Source organism: Solenopsis invicta, chromosome 5, assembly GCF_016802725.1.
Source record: "Solenopsis invicta isolate M01_SB chromosome 5, UNIL_Sinv_3.0, whole genome shotgun sequence".
Lineage (NCBI taxonomy): Eukaryota > Metazoa > Arthropoda > Insecta > Hymenoptera > Formicidae > Solenopsis > Solenopsis invicta.
Window position 1 is genome coordinate 2,748,914 of NC_052668.1, and position 15,619 is coordinate 2,764,532.

General features: G+C 39.7%; 1 long non-coding RNA gene across 1 annotated transcript; it reads left to right on the plus strand.

Annotated features, from left to right (window-relative positions):
* Nucleotides 1-4,856: 4,856 nt before the first annotated feature.
* On the plus strand, nt 4,857-6,482 carry LOC120357956. Its single transcript, XR_005574949.1, has 3 exons — nt 4,857-5,410; nt 5,543-5,663; nt 6,033-6,482. It is a non-coding gene; the product is annotated as an uncharacterized LOC120357956 (long non-coding RNA).
* The last annotated feature ends 9,137 nt before the right edge of the window (nt 6,483-15,619 follow it).

Genomic DNA, 15,619 nt, shown 5'->3' on the forward strand with positions numbered 1-15,619 from the left:
GGTATGCAAAATTAAAAGGCGCGGTTGCGTCTTGCGCCAAATAACACGCAAAGCAAAAACGGACCGAGTTTGTTTTTAATCTAGACATCAAAGTAATTCTACGTTATTAAATGTTAAAAAATAGAGTTCCAGAAAAAATTTTATTTATCGTGCACAATAATGTAATAAAATAGTATAATAGTGCATAAATAAACGATATTTTGCAAAAATAATAATTTCTCTATTCATAACTTGTTTTTAGTTGTACAAAGTATTACGTTCATACTTTGACATCGCCAAAGATATTTGACTGATTTTAGCAGTCAAGTTCAAAAAACTCATTATTATTTTATTATTTCAATTATTATTATTATTAAAACTCTTATTTTAATATTCTTTGTACTATACTCATTTGTCTTTAACGCTCTTTCGTGTAATACGCGATGAGCGGGAAAAATCGAGCGCACGAACTGGATGCGTATAGCGTGCATATATAAGGAGTTTATTATTTTTCAAGAATGGTACATAGGAATGACACTTTATTATATATGATTGGATTCGTATAAAAATAAGTTTTAATTTCGCTGAAAAAAAAATTTTTTTTATTAAAAAAAAACGTTGGGTAGTGGGGGTATTTTGTTAAACAGTAACAAAAAAAAATTTTTTTAATTATTGTTGTAAAATACTCTTCGAAACATTCAACTTTTATTCAGAACATTTTTTCTCTTATAGTTTTGATAATATTTGCTTGGAAAGAAAAAAACCAATTTTTTTTAAAAGGGTGTTTTACCCCCTTAAACTGAAATTGGGCACAAACAAAAAATATTTTTGTGTTACGGATGGACTCCTCTATGTATACACCAAATTTTAGATTTTTTTAAATTTCCGGGTTTACAAACCTTCCTTGTGAGTCACGACCTTTTCTGAATTGTTCTAACCACTTGTAAAAATTTCCACAGTTCATCCAACTTTCACCATATATTTTAGTCATTCTAGAGTATATATTAGTTGGTCTTTACCTTCAGTAAAAAACAAATCACAGAACGTTGTTCATACAATGAGGAATTTTCAAGTAGACTCGCCATCGTTAGACTTAATTTTGAGGTTATAAACACAGCAATGTTGATCCATCAGTTGATCAGCGCTCATCCTAGTGATGCCAACTTTATGTTCTAAAAGTACCAAACTTGTCCTACCAACCGTTTTTTTTGTTTCTAGACCAAAAGCTAGTTCTAGCCTCTTTGATTATTGAATGACCCTCGTAATTTAAAGATTAAGTAAAAATAATAAAAATATATTAATGGCTTGGTTTACACTGAGCACTTGATATGTGTACTAACTAGTAAGTTTTCATTAAATTATCTTAATTTCTATGATGCGTGTAAATATATACATGATACGTATATTTAAATAACTATCTTGATTTATAATGTACCAGTTTAATATAATATTCTTGAAATTCATTGCCAAAATTATGATAATTTAATAGAAAGTTACTAGTTAGTGCAAGTACTCAGTGCTCGGTGTAAACTAGGCCAATATCGTAAATTGTGATTCTTTACAGAGCATAATACCGTCATTATTAAATTGTCAGTGTTTAATTATTTATTTTGAGTACTGAAAGCAATAGTATTTTTAATACTTAAATTAAGTAATTAATCATTGACTAATTTAATATTGCCAATACTATATTTTTGTAAACAGTCTAAGTCAATGACCGTTTAAATGGCTGCATAATAACAGATCTTTCTCGATTTTTGTCGGAATTTGTCGCCAGACAAATGATACGCAAATCTTGTTTGGTTTTTGCTGCCAATTTGTCGACAGATATTCTCTGCAATTCTTGCTCAGTTTTTGCCATCAATTTGTTCCCCGACTGTAAGCACTACACAAAAATTGCTGCCAATTTGTAGTTTGATTATATGAACACATTTGATTGTATTTTGTTGCTAATTTGCTGCCTGATTATGTCATTAAATTTTGTTTCATATTTGCTAGCAAATTGTCGACATCATTTGATAAATCAAAAGAGTCCGCACAAATCTTATGAAAAATGAGTCCCGATGGATTTGGTTGAAAATTTGGAAATTTATAGTTTACATCGTTCTGATGAAAAAGTTTCACTGCCCCAACTTAATACATTGAGCCATTTGGGCCCTAGGGACAATTGAAAGTAGAAAAAAGGCGACTGCATCAGGATATAGGATAATAGGAAATCACTTAATAATGCCTTCCTCTTCTATTCTCTCCCCACTCTTCTTTTTCTCTGTTTCTCTCCCCCTTCCTCTCCGTGTGCGCGCGTGCGCGTGTGTGCGTGTATACATGTGTGTGCGCGTGTGTTACAGCAAAGATGAGGACTCTACCGTTCATCACTTCCGCAGTATTTTATGACTCCAAACCCTCTCTACTGTTTGATGTGAATGTGTGTGTGTGTGTATGTGGGGGGGGGAATGTAGAACAATGAACTAATGTTTAAACATTAGTTTAAATGTCAATAACATTTGGTATATTATTAGGATCTTTTTGCGATGGCCTATTCGCTGCATTGCGAATAGTATAAAGAAATCTTGATAAAAGGTACCAAACATGTTTGTGTCGTGCGTATCCAATAAACCATAACACACTCGCTATGTGTGCACATGTACCCAGAGTTTGAGCACCGGATCTGCAAGTGCAGTAGTAATCTTGGATGTGAGGACCGTTCTGAACATCCATTCCATCATCCATATCATGATCGTCTGTCGGCTCAAAAACAACCTGGTTTAAGAGTTAGAGTGTATTCTCGATTTTGCAGTGCAACAAAATACCAATTATGGCTATGATATAGATTTACAGACGATTATAATATGAATGATAGAATGGATGTTCAGGACGGTCCTTACATACAAGGTTACTACTGCACTTGCAGATCCGGTGCTTGAACTCTGGGTACATATGCACAAATAAGGAGTGTTTTATGGTTTATTGAATACGTATTGACACCAACATGTTCAGTACCCTTCTTCGAGATTCCTTTATACTATTCGCGATGCAACGAATAGGCCACCGCAAGAAAATCCTGATAATATGTTATTGATGTTTAAATATTAATTCATTGTTTTACTACTCACCCCCCCCCACACACACAAACACACATACACATTTACACGCACATGCCAGAGAAGATTTGGAGTCATAAAATACTGCAAAAGTGATGAACCGTAAATTACTCATCTTTGCTGTAACGCACGCACATACGCACGCGCGCACGCACATACACACGCGCGCGCATAAATACGCACGCACGCACGCACGCACGCACGCACGCACGCACGCACGCACACACACACACACACGCGCGCGCGCGGAGAAGGGAAAACGAGAGAAAAAAGAGTGGAGAGAGAATAAGAGAAAGAGGAATTAGATGTTTTTCTACACGCAGTCGCTTATTTCCTATTTTTAACTATCTCTAGAGTCCAAATAGCTCAATGCATCAAGTTGGCTATGACAGTTTTTCATCAGGATTATGTAAACTACAAATTTCCAAAGTTTTAGCCAAATCTATACCCACTTTCTATAAGATTTGTGTGGAGTCTTTTTATATCAAAGTATCTTTCTTGTTAACAGAATTTGCAACAAGGTTTTACAAAAGTTGTTTCCGACAAAATTTGGTTATCTGGAGTTGGCACAACTATAATATACTTACAGTTAGACTGCGTAATCTCGGGGTTTTTGGAGAGTGGAGACAAATTTCAGGTAGAAAAGAACACATTCCGTTTTGTTGTCGTGCACTCTCTCTTGTTCGCGTATTTATACAAAGTGTATATACGTGTGTAAGTACGTCTACGTTTTTCTCTATTTTATCCTACGTCACGTTGCGTCACGTCACGTCACGTTAGACTTAAATGTCTATGTCTCGTCCTTTGCCATTAATAGAAGTAAAACAGATGTATGTTTTGTATACATGCGCAAACAAAAGAAAATGTACGATCACGAAACAAAATATGTTCTTTTGAACATGAACTTTATCCCCACTCAATCGTGCAATCCATGTGTACTAAATAAGAGCGTTCCACTTAACGCTCATGGACTCATTTTAATCTTAACTCTCAACTGATACACTGGCTATCGTACACCCGAGTTGTTTACAAAACTGCTTGGCATTTATAAATCGCTTGTTCCTTTTTTTCTACATATTTTGAATATATTTAATTTCTCGATTTTTGCATCTATTTAGTTTTTTTCTTGCCCTTCTGGCGTATCGATTAAAAAAAATTATTTAAATTCTATTACGTACCGAGATATAAGCAATTGGAAACGGTCAGGTGATGTACACCTATGTGTGGCGAAATATCGAATACAATATAGTATGTCAGCTGTTAGGGTTAATATTTGCCAAATATTAAAAAGGACAAATAATGCTCGTTATTGTTGTGAGCGTTAAATGGAATACCTTATATTTATGAACACAACTAGAGTCCTATATAAAAAGAAAAGCGACATTGATGTCCAAAGCTTTGATTGCTGTTCTGGTTGGGTATCCCTTCTTAAGTGAAGCAGCCACATGGTGACCACTGTTATTTGCAGAACTGATACTTAATGGTTAGGTTATCCAAGATTAAAAAGCCAAATTAGAAGGCAATAAGGTGGTTACAATACGTCATTTACATGTTTGTGTAAAAGTTTCAAGCCTCAGCATCACATCCAATTCAATAAAAAAAAAACATGAAAATCGTAACATGTGTATTAAATAGTATAAATCTTAATCTTACGTTGATGGAATATGTTGATATTAAATAGATGCTTATATGGAATTTTATGATATTGGAGCGATGCTGGAGGTAATGGTGGGGATTCGAAATCTATATAAGACACTACCAGAGATGGTGATGGGAGTTTGTTTCTTTTTTTTTATATAGGATTCTGGACACAATCATTAAGACTTACATAAATTGTACATAAAAACTTGAAAACTATGTATACAATATGCATTTGTAGGAAATATTGTTTTATATATAAATAAAGAGAATTTCAATATAGAAAATACATAATTAACAAAGAATATAAAAAAGTGCATATAAAAATTGGTAAGCTACAAACAAATGACGAAACATGAAGAGACTCGTGTAATGAATTAAAATAACATTAACGTTTTCCGCATTATAAACGTTAAACACAACGCAAAAAAGTCGTAAAATTTAATGCGATTAATTTTGGAAATACGACATGGAACGATTTGCTACAAATTTGATGAGCTTTTAAGCGAGCACGAGAGATAAGAATTATAGCTTTCTATCGAATCTTACAGGTCGTAAAAGAATCGTAGTTAAAACGTTGATAATCCCATCAAGAATTTCTTTAAACGATGATGTGACGTATTGGAATGTTAATTCGAGATAATTTGCGTGATCGTCGTTATATTCTTCATCCAAGAAATAATCGTATATCACAGGTAAAAATATGACCGTAATATACATCGCAATACACAGCAATGCTGAAAGAATTATAAACGTGAAATTGACAAATAAATGACAACGATTGAATCGAATTAATCAAAATAAATATAGTTTTGAATTTTTTTTAGTTAATAAGAAGACACTATTTGTGATCCCCACAAATTTTAATATTGTTTGTTCAGTTTGTCCGAACAATTTATAAGGAGAACTCGGCAGTCGGGCTTCACCGATTTTAATAAAATTTTATGGGTATGTAGTATTTACTTAAACATTTACTACAGTAAAGCCGTAAATTGCAATATTTAAAGAATTGCATTCTTGAGAAAGAAATTTAAAGAAATAAAAATAAAAAAATAAAAAATCAATGGCGTAGCGTCCAGCGTTAAGATGTTGACTGGTACGCCGCTTGGGTATCAGGTTCAATCTCCGAGAATAAAACTTTTTATTTCAATCTTATATTTTTTAATTGTTAATTTGTAAACTGTTTTTAATTATTTAATATCAAATGTTATTTTGTAACTAAGGAATTTTTTAATGCTCTTCTATTATTGATTAAATTAAAATTTCTCATGATCACAAAAAATATATTTGTGATAAAGATTTACAATAACTCTACAGGGTGTTGCAGATACATACAAAGCAGTATGACGGGTTGCGCGGAAAATTTTGCACAAGCAGAGGCGGACGTGACTTACAAGGAAAAATTCCGAGGTGTCTTCCTCCAATGTTGTTGAGTCTTTAATATGTTGTAGTACAGATAAAAATAGGGGTCAGATATTTTTTTTATACGTGCCCATATGCACTTTTAGTGGGTGAAACGGGTGATATCTGTTTGGATACACCTCGACTGGACACCAACCAATCATCTTGACTTATCAAACCCAACTAACAAAAAAACTCTATGCATCGGTCGCTGTGAGTGGTGGTGTCCAATTGGTCCCGTGTCCAAACGGGATCCGCACCCGGGTGAAACACCTCTTTGAAGAAAATCGCTTTTCTTCTTTTGAAACGTATATCGTTGGTACTATAGAAGATAGAAACAAATGTTTTAATTGAAAGTTGAATGGCTTAAAGAGTACTTCATAACAGCAATAAAAAAAAAAATTAAAAATAATTTAATACTTTTTTCCATCACTTACCTCCTTTAAAAAAAATTTTATTTCTTTTTATAAGCAAAATATAGCATATTTTATTACGAATTCAATGACATATAATAAAGTTAGATTGCGACATTTCCATTTTCAAAAATAATTAGAAACCTCCGTAACTATATGCACACCTGTCCATGCGCTATGGAAGTGTCTCCCTTCAATTTTGACAAGTCTTTAATATATTGTAGTAAAGATCAAAATGTGGGACACGTATTTTTTTATACGTCAAGTGTCTTGTTTTTCGGTTGTCCTGGAGAGAGCAAGGACATTATAGAGTTCCTACAACTGAAAAACCTAATGTAGACAATAAGGTTGCTACACATCTTCTTGATATGAGCATTTATGCTGCATCGGCTTGTTCTGCAGATATTACTGGCGTATATTCCATATTATTTACTAACAAGAATGTTTTAAGAGTGCGCATGAATCCATACTTTTATATCGTCTACCGCTGGATCAGAAAATTTCAAATTGACTACCATCATCATTCTGTGATGATTCTAACCTCACTGCTTTTCTCGAGAGTATTGTCTGCTTTGCTCAGTTTCTTCTCGTTGCCAAATATATATTGCGTCCGAGTGTAAGATAATGCACTATATCTAGATATTTGTAACACCAAATTATGCTTTATTTCTTACTACAAATCCTAGCTTGGTTTCTACATAAAAATGCGCGTGACTCTTTGTGTGGTACTTGGCTTCTTTACTTCTGACTCTGCTTGTACTCTAAAGTTGCGTGTTACAACAAAAATCTAGTGACAACTAAAATCTCCCTATACCGCGAGACTCGGGCTGTGTTCCAAAATTTACAGTAAATACTAAAAATCTATATTTTACGTTACGCATTGTTACAAGCGGGGAGGTTATCTCGTATTCGCGCACTAATGCTCTACAATAATACGCGCACTCACGGAATAATAAGACAAACTTTTAAAAAAATAACTTTAGTGAAAGAACGTGACAGTTCGTAAGAAAGATCAAGACAATGACGACAACAATCACCGTTGATAGGAAACGATCTTTTCCTGTTGCGCACATCAATCGCCTCGCGCGAATCGATATTAGTCGCATCCTCAGGGCAGGCAACACTGGTCTCCTTTTTCAAAGTTGTCGTTCCGACAACTAACTCAGAGGGCTGAAAGATTCCTCACAACTTGTTGTTCGTTCATATTCTTCATCTTGCGCAATTCTTTCTTTATTCTTTGGACAAGAGGGGAGGGGGGGGGGCATTAGCTCTCGAGGACCCAACGCTTCCTATGTCCCCTCGGCATTTGCTTTTAGGCCCATGGAAAAACCTCGATTCAAAAACCAAAGCGAGGCGATCTTCTTTAGAAAGTCGAAGAAATCAAATTCTGCCAAAAATGAAATTCTTCTTGTACCCAAAATGTCACAAACAAATTTAAAACTAAAACAAATAAAAAATCTGACAAGTATTACATTTCAAACAACATAACCCTGCAAGAAAAAATCTTTTAGTCAAAAATTTTCGTTTCCGACATCTCAAAATTTTAAGATAACACGCAAAAAATTCTAATCTGACGACTTTCTACTCTATTTTGAACTCTTGCCTCAGGTTACCGAGTGCCGTCCTTTGTGATCCAGAAGAAAAAGAATTGAAGCTCCTGACGAAAAAACAATCTTTAAAATTTATCTCCCAAGGTAAGGATTCCTAGGGAAACTCGACGACCTTTACCCCGGGCTACTGCCACGAGTTATCGAGCGTCGTCCTCCGCGATTCAGACCAAAATGTCGACTTCCTGCTTTACTCTGGGCTCCTGCCACAGGTTACCGCGCGTCGTCCGCGTTTGCAATCACATTTTACTCGACGACCTTTTGCTCTACCCTGGGCTTCTGCCACAGGTTATCGAGCGTGGTCTTAAACAAAATCAAACAAAAACGATGACCTTTTACTCTACTCTGGGCTCCTGTCACAGGTTACGGAGCAGGTTACGTCGTCCACCTCTATAATGAAAATTCACTCGACGACTTCCTGCTTTTATCCGCACCTCTGCTTCGAGAAGCTAAACACCGTTCACTACAAATCCATTTCTTTGAGCTAAACCAAGAAATACTAAAATAATAGAAACTAATTCTAAAGTTTTTGAAGAAAGAACGGTCCCGCTCCGACTCGTCGTATCGTGACTAATGAGTATTGCACCGGGAAAAACGACGCCGGGTATTGTGATTTTTTTCCTGTAGGACCACACTCGTCATACCCATCCACTGCTGTCTGTAGATATGTTTCGCGAGCAGTGGGGAGAGGGTCTGAGCTTCAATGCTCAAACCTAAAGAAGACTACTTCTCTAAAAAATCCCAAACGAGTGGTGGAACAGCGTGTGCCCATGATTGCATGACCGAAGGGGTGCTCGGCCTCTAGCATGCGGGCTCTGGAGACAAAAAAAGACATTCAGTTTAAAAACTCTTTTGCTGCGGCATGCGGGGGTCTGCCGTGGCGGATCATTCTTTCTCTAGCTATTCGTGGGATTACAAATGGAAACTGAAAACAAACAAACTGAGCAAGATGGCACTCTAAGTGCATCAATCAAAATAAAAGTGGAAAGGGCAAAAATTGCCTGCGCAACCATCCAGGAGGACAGCACCAACGCAGAAAACTCCGCTCAGCTTCATAAGTCAGTCGAGCGACTCAAGCTGCGCAACAAACGCCTCAGTGAAGCTGCACAAAAGAGACTAAAGTGACTTCTAAAGCAAGAGATCCCGGAAGACCAAGCCAGTAGTCAAGCTGCCAAGCCTATTGACCCGGAGGGTAGGGATTCCAAGCGGGCCCAATCTAACGGTTCAACGCGGCATCCAAAATGCCGAAATCCACGGGCGCGGACAAGCCGCGGATCATTTCAACGACGCCGAAGGTCACAGTCTCTATTAGCTTCAAGCAAGTGGTAGAAAGCAAAAAAGTGGGAATTTTTCACCAAGGTTACCCCGAGAATAGCCTTTTAAATGACCAAATAAAAACTATTCAGGAGGCAATCCTACAAAAAAATGTGGACCTGGAGGAAGGCTCGGTGAAACCTAAATTCCTGGGTTCTACATACAGGGTCGGATGGATGGTCCTCAAATGCGCAAAGGAAGCCACTGCAAAGTAGCTATTGGACTACATGGGCACTCTCTCGCCATGGGAGGAGGCCAAACTAAAGGCTGTTGAAAAGAAGAACCTACCCAAGGTCATTATTGTCAACGCTTTCTTCCCGGACAGCGTGAAGGATAGTAACGAAAGGATCCTCAAGCTTATCAGAGGCGAGAACAATGGCCTCAAGACAGCCGACTGGAGAATCCTAAAGAGAACGCAGGAAAAATCTATTGTACACGCACCGGCATAAATGGTGTCTCTCCTCGCTGACGCTCGGCTGCTGCACACACGCGAGCTACGCGAGGCGCGCACGTACATGTTTCATAGCAGCGCGGCGGAGGTCGGGAGCCCGGCAGAAAGTAGTGGGGGGCGATTCAATACCCCATCTTCCTCGCTCGACGCTGGATCGAGAGAGAAGACTCGGAATCAAGGCGCTCAAGAAACTGACATAAATGCTGTCCCTTGTGCGTATATTGAGGTAAATTGAGGTAAAACAATACTCGGAGAAGTGACAGACTTCTCCATATTTTGACGTTACAAATAACTGTACAAAATTTAAGAAAAATCAGAATCAGACGTTCATTCGGGTCCTCTCTCAGAATATTGTTTTACCTCAGTTACAAAGTAAACTGGCTTGCCCGATAATGTTATCATATCTATAAATTAATCGAATTAAAATTATTTTCTAATACAAATTATTTTAATAAGTAATTAAAGATATTTACATTAATTAATTAATTAAAATTATGTCTCTATGTAAAGTAATAATCCCACAAATTAATGCTAAAATATATTGCTGTATTGACATAATTTTAATTTATTACTGTACAGAAAAAAATTAAATGTCAACTCAACAATTTATTGTTTCATATATAAGCAACAATATAAAATCTTCTTGGAAGAATTTATGATCTTAAACAGACATAATTTGCTTAGATAAAGAAAATTTTTCTCTTCGTGTAAGTGCTGTATTGCCGTGATGACATAATTTTAATTTGTTATTAAAAATTGTTATTCTATTAACATTATTTTTCAAACGTATATTCGTATCTGAGTAAATTTCTTTATGCAATTAAAAATTACAACAGCGCGCGACGAATCGCGGTATCCCGTATACCGGCCGTATAGGCACAAGAGACAGCATTTATGTCAGTTTCTCAAGCGCCTCGATTCCGTGTCTTCTTTCTCGATCCAGCGTCGAGCGAGAAAGATGCGGTATCGAAATGCCTCCCACTACTTTCTGCTGGCACTCCGATTTCCGCCGCGCTGCCACGAAACACGTATGTGCGCGTTTCGTGTAGCTCGCGTTTGTGCGGCAGCCGAGCATCAGCGCGGAGGGACATCATTTATGCCGGTGCGTGTACATCTACCGATGTCGATAGATGGTTCTTCCCACAAAAACCTCGAATTGGCTATAAGGCCAGTTTCAAATTTGGTCAGGTGGACGTTAGATCGAAGAATGCTGCAAAGTCTCCGGCTAACCCATCGACCGCTACAAACAGGAATCCGAAAGAGGTTCGGCTCCCGCGATCGGCGCAGAAGGAGTAGATAAGAAGAGAGGAGCCGCAGCCTTGGGTCCACCAAAGGAGTCGTCGGAAGCCAGGTTAATGAAAGGCCAACCACCGGAGCTAAAGGTGCAAAAGCACCTTCCCATGTCCCTTCCACGCCCGGTCAAAGCTCCAAATAAGTAACCTTCAAAGTCCTGCAGATCAGCCTGCAGCACAATAAGTCGGTCTTGTATGTGTTGTGCAGGGTTTTCAACAAACGGATATAGCTCTAATTCAAAAGCTCTATGTTTACGAAGGCCTAGTCTGCAGACAACTTCTGCAGGTAAGCTGGTGTATGGAAAGAAGACTGAGAGGCTTAAAACTGCAATCATCCTCAAAAATTATGTAAAAATCCTTCTGTTACCTCAGTTTACTTGCAGGGACCTAGTGGCAGTACAGGTTATGCTGTCACCTGTCGGAGTTTGGTAAGAGGGGATGACAGCTTTGGCCTACTTCCCAGGGGACTCAGTCGAGAACCTACTACCAGAGGAAGTCAAAAACCTCATCCAGTTCTGCCGGAAAAAAAACAGAGGGCTTATTCTCGGCTGCAACGCGAACCCACACTGCACGGTTTGGACTAGCACTGACATCAATACTAGAGGTGAGTGCCTTACCACTTACAGCGCTTGAACAGAAGAAAATTACTAGGCACCAGCCGCTGTGATTGACTGTTTAATTGTACTATGTCCAAATGGATGCTTCCCCCTTTTGAGTATCTGTGCCAGACCAACTTAGATATAAAAAATAGTGGGAGGAAACCTACTTTTGTTACCAGAGCTAGACAGGAGGTGCTGGATTTAACACTGGCAACTCTCCTGTTCAGCTCCAAGATTGCCAACTGGATATTTCCTGCCAAGCGTTGCTTTCGTATCACAACCACATAGCCTTAGTCCGGCGGGTCCCGATAGCGCACATCCCGATAGCACACAAACCACTCACAATGGCAGATGCCTAGAGATTTTCCGTAGGTTGGGTTAGATAAGTCAAGATGATTGGTTGTTGGACTATCGGGATGTGCGCTATCGGAACCATCCCGCCTTAGTCTGGGAGTAGAGAGTTCAAAGGGAAAAATTATTAGAATCTTTAAGCTCACGAACTGGATGTCCTATCTAGTGCTGCTGAAGGGTGAACTAGGAGGTCCCAATAAACATAACAGGTATAGAGAAACTAAACAGTGCCTCAACTAACCAGCAAAACGTCATCCACGGAGCCTACGAGGGTAGCTGCCCGACAAAATATAAATGTCCTCATCCACCTCATCATGGTGGAACCAAGATGTGGAGGAGATATGCTCCTTGGCCAGAAGGCTCTTTAATAAGGCCAAGAGGATCAAACATCAAGCACATTAGGATTGCTACAGAGAAACCCTCATCGCCTATAATAAAGAACTAAAGAGGTCCAAGAAAACGTCTTGAAGGAGCTTTTGCGAAAGCATTAGCGACTTCCCTGTTGTGGCTCGCTTGCAGAAAGTAATGGCGAAGGACTATTCTAATCAAATTGGCCATCTGCTTAAAGCAAATGGCGAATACACGGACGAAGCTGGGAAGTGATGTGCTCTTGTTAAGCACCCACTTCCCCGGCGCTCATATCGTCACCATTTCCAACAAAACTGAAAGGGAGGAAAGAGCCTTGATGTCCCACTACCCTCACTACAGCAGAGTCAAAGGTCTAGCCAACCACATTTTTGTACCAAACAGGGTGAGGTGGACAATTTCATCCTTCAAACCGAACAAATTGCATGGGGGCAATGGAATTTTTCCGGCCCTGCTTCAAAAGGCCATAAAATACCTGCTGCCACACATAACAAATTTGTACAAACACAGCTTTATGCTAGGGTATATCCCAAAACTGTGGAGGCAGGCTAACATGATCTTTATACCACCAAGAGTGGAGGGCGTTTTAGTGCCCAACTCAAATTGTACAGACCGATCAACCTCACCTCCTATGTGCTGAAAAGTATGGAAAAGGTGTTAGATCAGTATCTCAGAAATAAGGTGCTGCGTCATGACCCATTCCACAAACATCAGCATGCTTACCAAAAAGCTAAATCGACCACTACCGTTTTACATTATTTGGCGAGTAGCATAGAAAGGGCCCACGAGGCCAAGGAGATAGCCCTATGTGCTTTCATGGACATAGAGGGCGTCTTCGATAATACGTAGTACGACTCCATCAAGGAAGAGATCAACAGAAAAAGATTTCACCCATCTGTCACTACCTGAATCAAGGCCATGTTGAGTGCACAAAGGGTGAAAGCCACTGTGGCGGGAAAATGCGCAACCATGACCACGGCAAAGGAGTGCCCCCAAGGAGGAGTACTGTCATCGCTTTTTTGGTTGGTGGTTGTGGATGATCTCCTGAACACACTAACAATCAATAGATACGAGGTACACGGATATGCCGATGATATAGTCATCACTATCAGGAGGCAGCTAGATGTCATCGTATTACACAGAATACAAAGAACCCTGAACATCACGCAACAGTGGTGTACACGGAAGGATCTACGCATCAACCGCAAAAAGACCACCATTGTGCCATTCACCAGAAGAAGGAAGCTCACAGCACCCACACTGGACGGTACTGTGGTTAGTTTCAAGGCAGAGGTTAAATACCTCAGAGTTATCCTAGATCAGAAATTGACATGGAACTCCCACCTGAAGAAAGTTTAGTCAAAAGTTGCATTGGCACTCAATACCTGCTGCAGACTTCTAGGCAGGAATTGGGGTCTTAACCCTTAAACACATCAACTTCGTAAACTACATAAACATATTTTCGGGTCTGGGAAACTTTTTTGAGAAATTATAACTTTGGTTCTAATCAACATTTTCCAACAATCTTTTTTTTCATACAAAAATTCAGAATCTCAGAAATGTAACTGCATAATTGGCATTGCCGAAAAATGATTTATTGTTAAGTTGTAAAAGAAAAACCATAAAGCAAAAATGAGGAATTTTTCAAAAATCCACTTTTCCTTTAAAAAAATCATATCTCCACAACAAAAAACTTTTAAAGACTTATAAATATGGCATTTTAAAGCTAAAGAGTTATATATTTAAAAAAATTATGGTATTATCATTCCTTTTAAAAAAATATAATTATTTAACAAGTTATGACGGTGCAACTTGCGTCTGTTGTCCGTCACAAGGGCCGTAGGGCCTGACCGCGAAGCGCGACACGGATGCTGCGTCCTTCCGGCTCGGGAGCGGACGCGATTCAGTTAGCGCGATCGTATAAGTGTGTGTGTTCGTCTCTGTGCCGTCCCTGCGTCCGTTGTTAATTTCAAGGGAGCGATAGAGCCGCCGAGGAGAGAGACGGTGACTGCGGAAGAACATTTTGTACAGGCAAAAACGTTTCGCCCACCCAGAAGCACCGGGAAGGAAGCAAGGATCCAGGAACATCGCCGAGAGATTTACAGAGCACCCTGAGACGCGGGGGCTCGCAGGTTGTACCGCCCACACTGTCTCTTTCGTTTGCCGCCGAACGAGAACTGGTCTGTCGGAAGTTAATTTTTCAGGAATGGCAAAGTTACGATTCCGCAGGCGGAAGTTGTGCGAAGCTAAAAGGCAAAACGGAGAAGGAGGCGAAATCAAGAACCGTGCAGAGGAGGCACCACGGGCCTAAGGCGGCGGCCATCCGCCACCGGAGATAAGGCCGGCCGATGTCAGTTCCCGGGGAAGCCGAGAATCACCTGCCGAATTTGAGCCTCGCGCGCTATTAACGTCAGAAGCGCAGAATAAGAGAATAATGTGCACCGCCAGGATCTAACCGCCTGATAACAGCCAATGCGGTAGCGGCGGCGGCGATAAGTGGGGCGGGACACCGCGGGACACCTCCCGCAGGATCGAGGATCGACGCTCACTTGTGCTGTGAGCGTGTCCCGAGCCGGAGAACCGAACACCAGAGGCTAAGTTACGAGAGGAAACAGAAAGAGGTTCCGTGCCGCGCCGAAGGGTGAGACGAGCGTAACTCACGTATTGTAAAGTCACCAATTTCGCGATCGAGGACAAGTGACGTCGCGACTGACAGGATTGCATAGAGTCCACTCGTATTCGCATGTAAAATCGTAAGCGTAACCGTTGTTACAGCCGCGACATTGCTCGCCCGATCCCACCGTATTAATGCCGTTTCTTTAGTTTCGGGCCTGTATCGCGCCTGTATCGCCACAGCCAAGCCGCCGTTATGTCGTAAATTCATGTAGTTGTACGTGTGTGAGTTTCGTCTGATTTTGCGGGTTGAGCGTAGCTCGATTATGGTAGTAGCGGTGAAAAAAAACACGAGATCTTTCGGCTGGCGTATGCATGACTCGCTTCGCGAAATTCCGCCTTGATGTGTGCACCTTCTCCTGCGGCGACCACCTCGCCGTAGCGATTAAACGTTACGCTTGTGACTGCCATACGATGTCATTTGATTACTGAGTCGC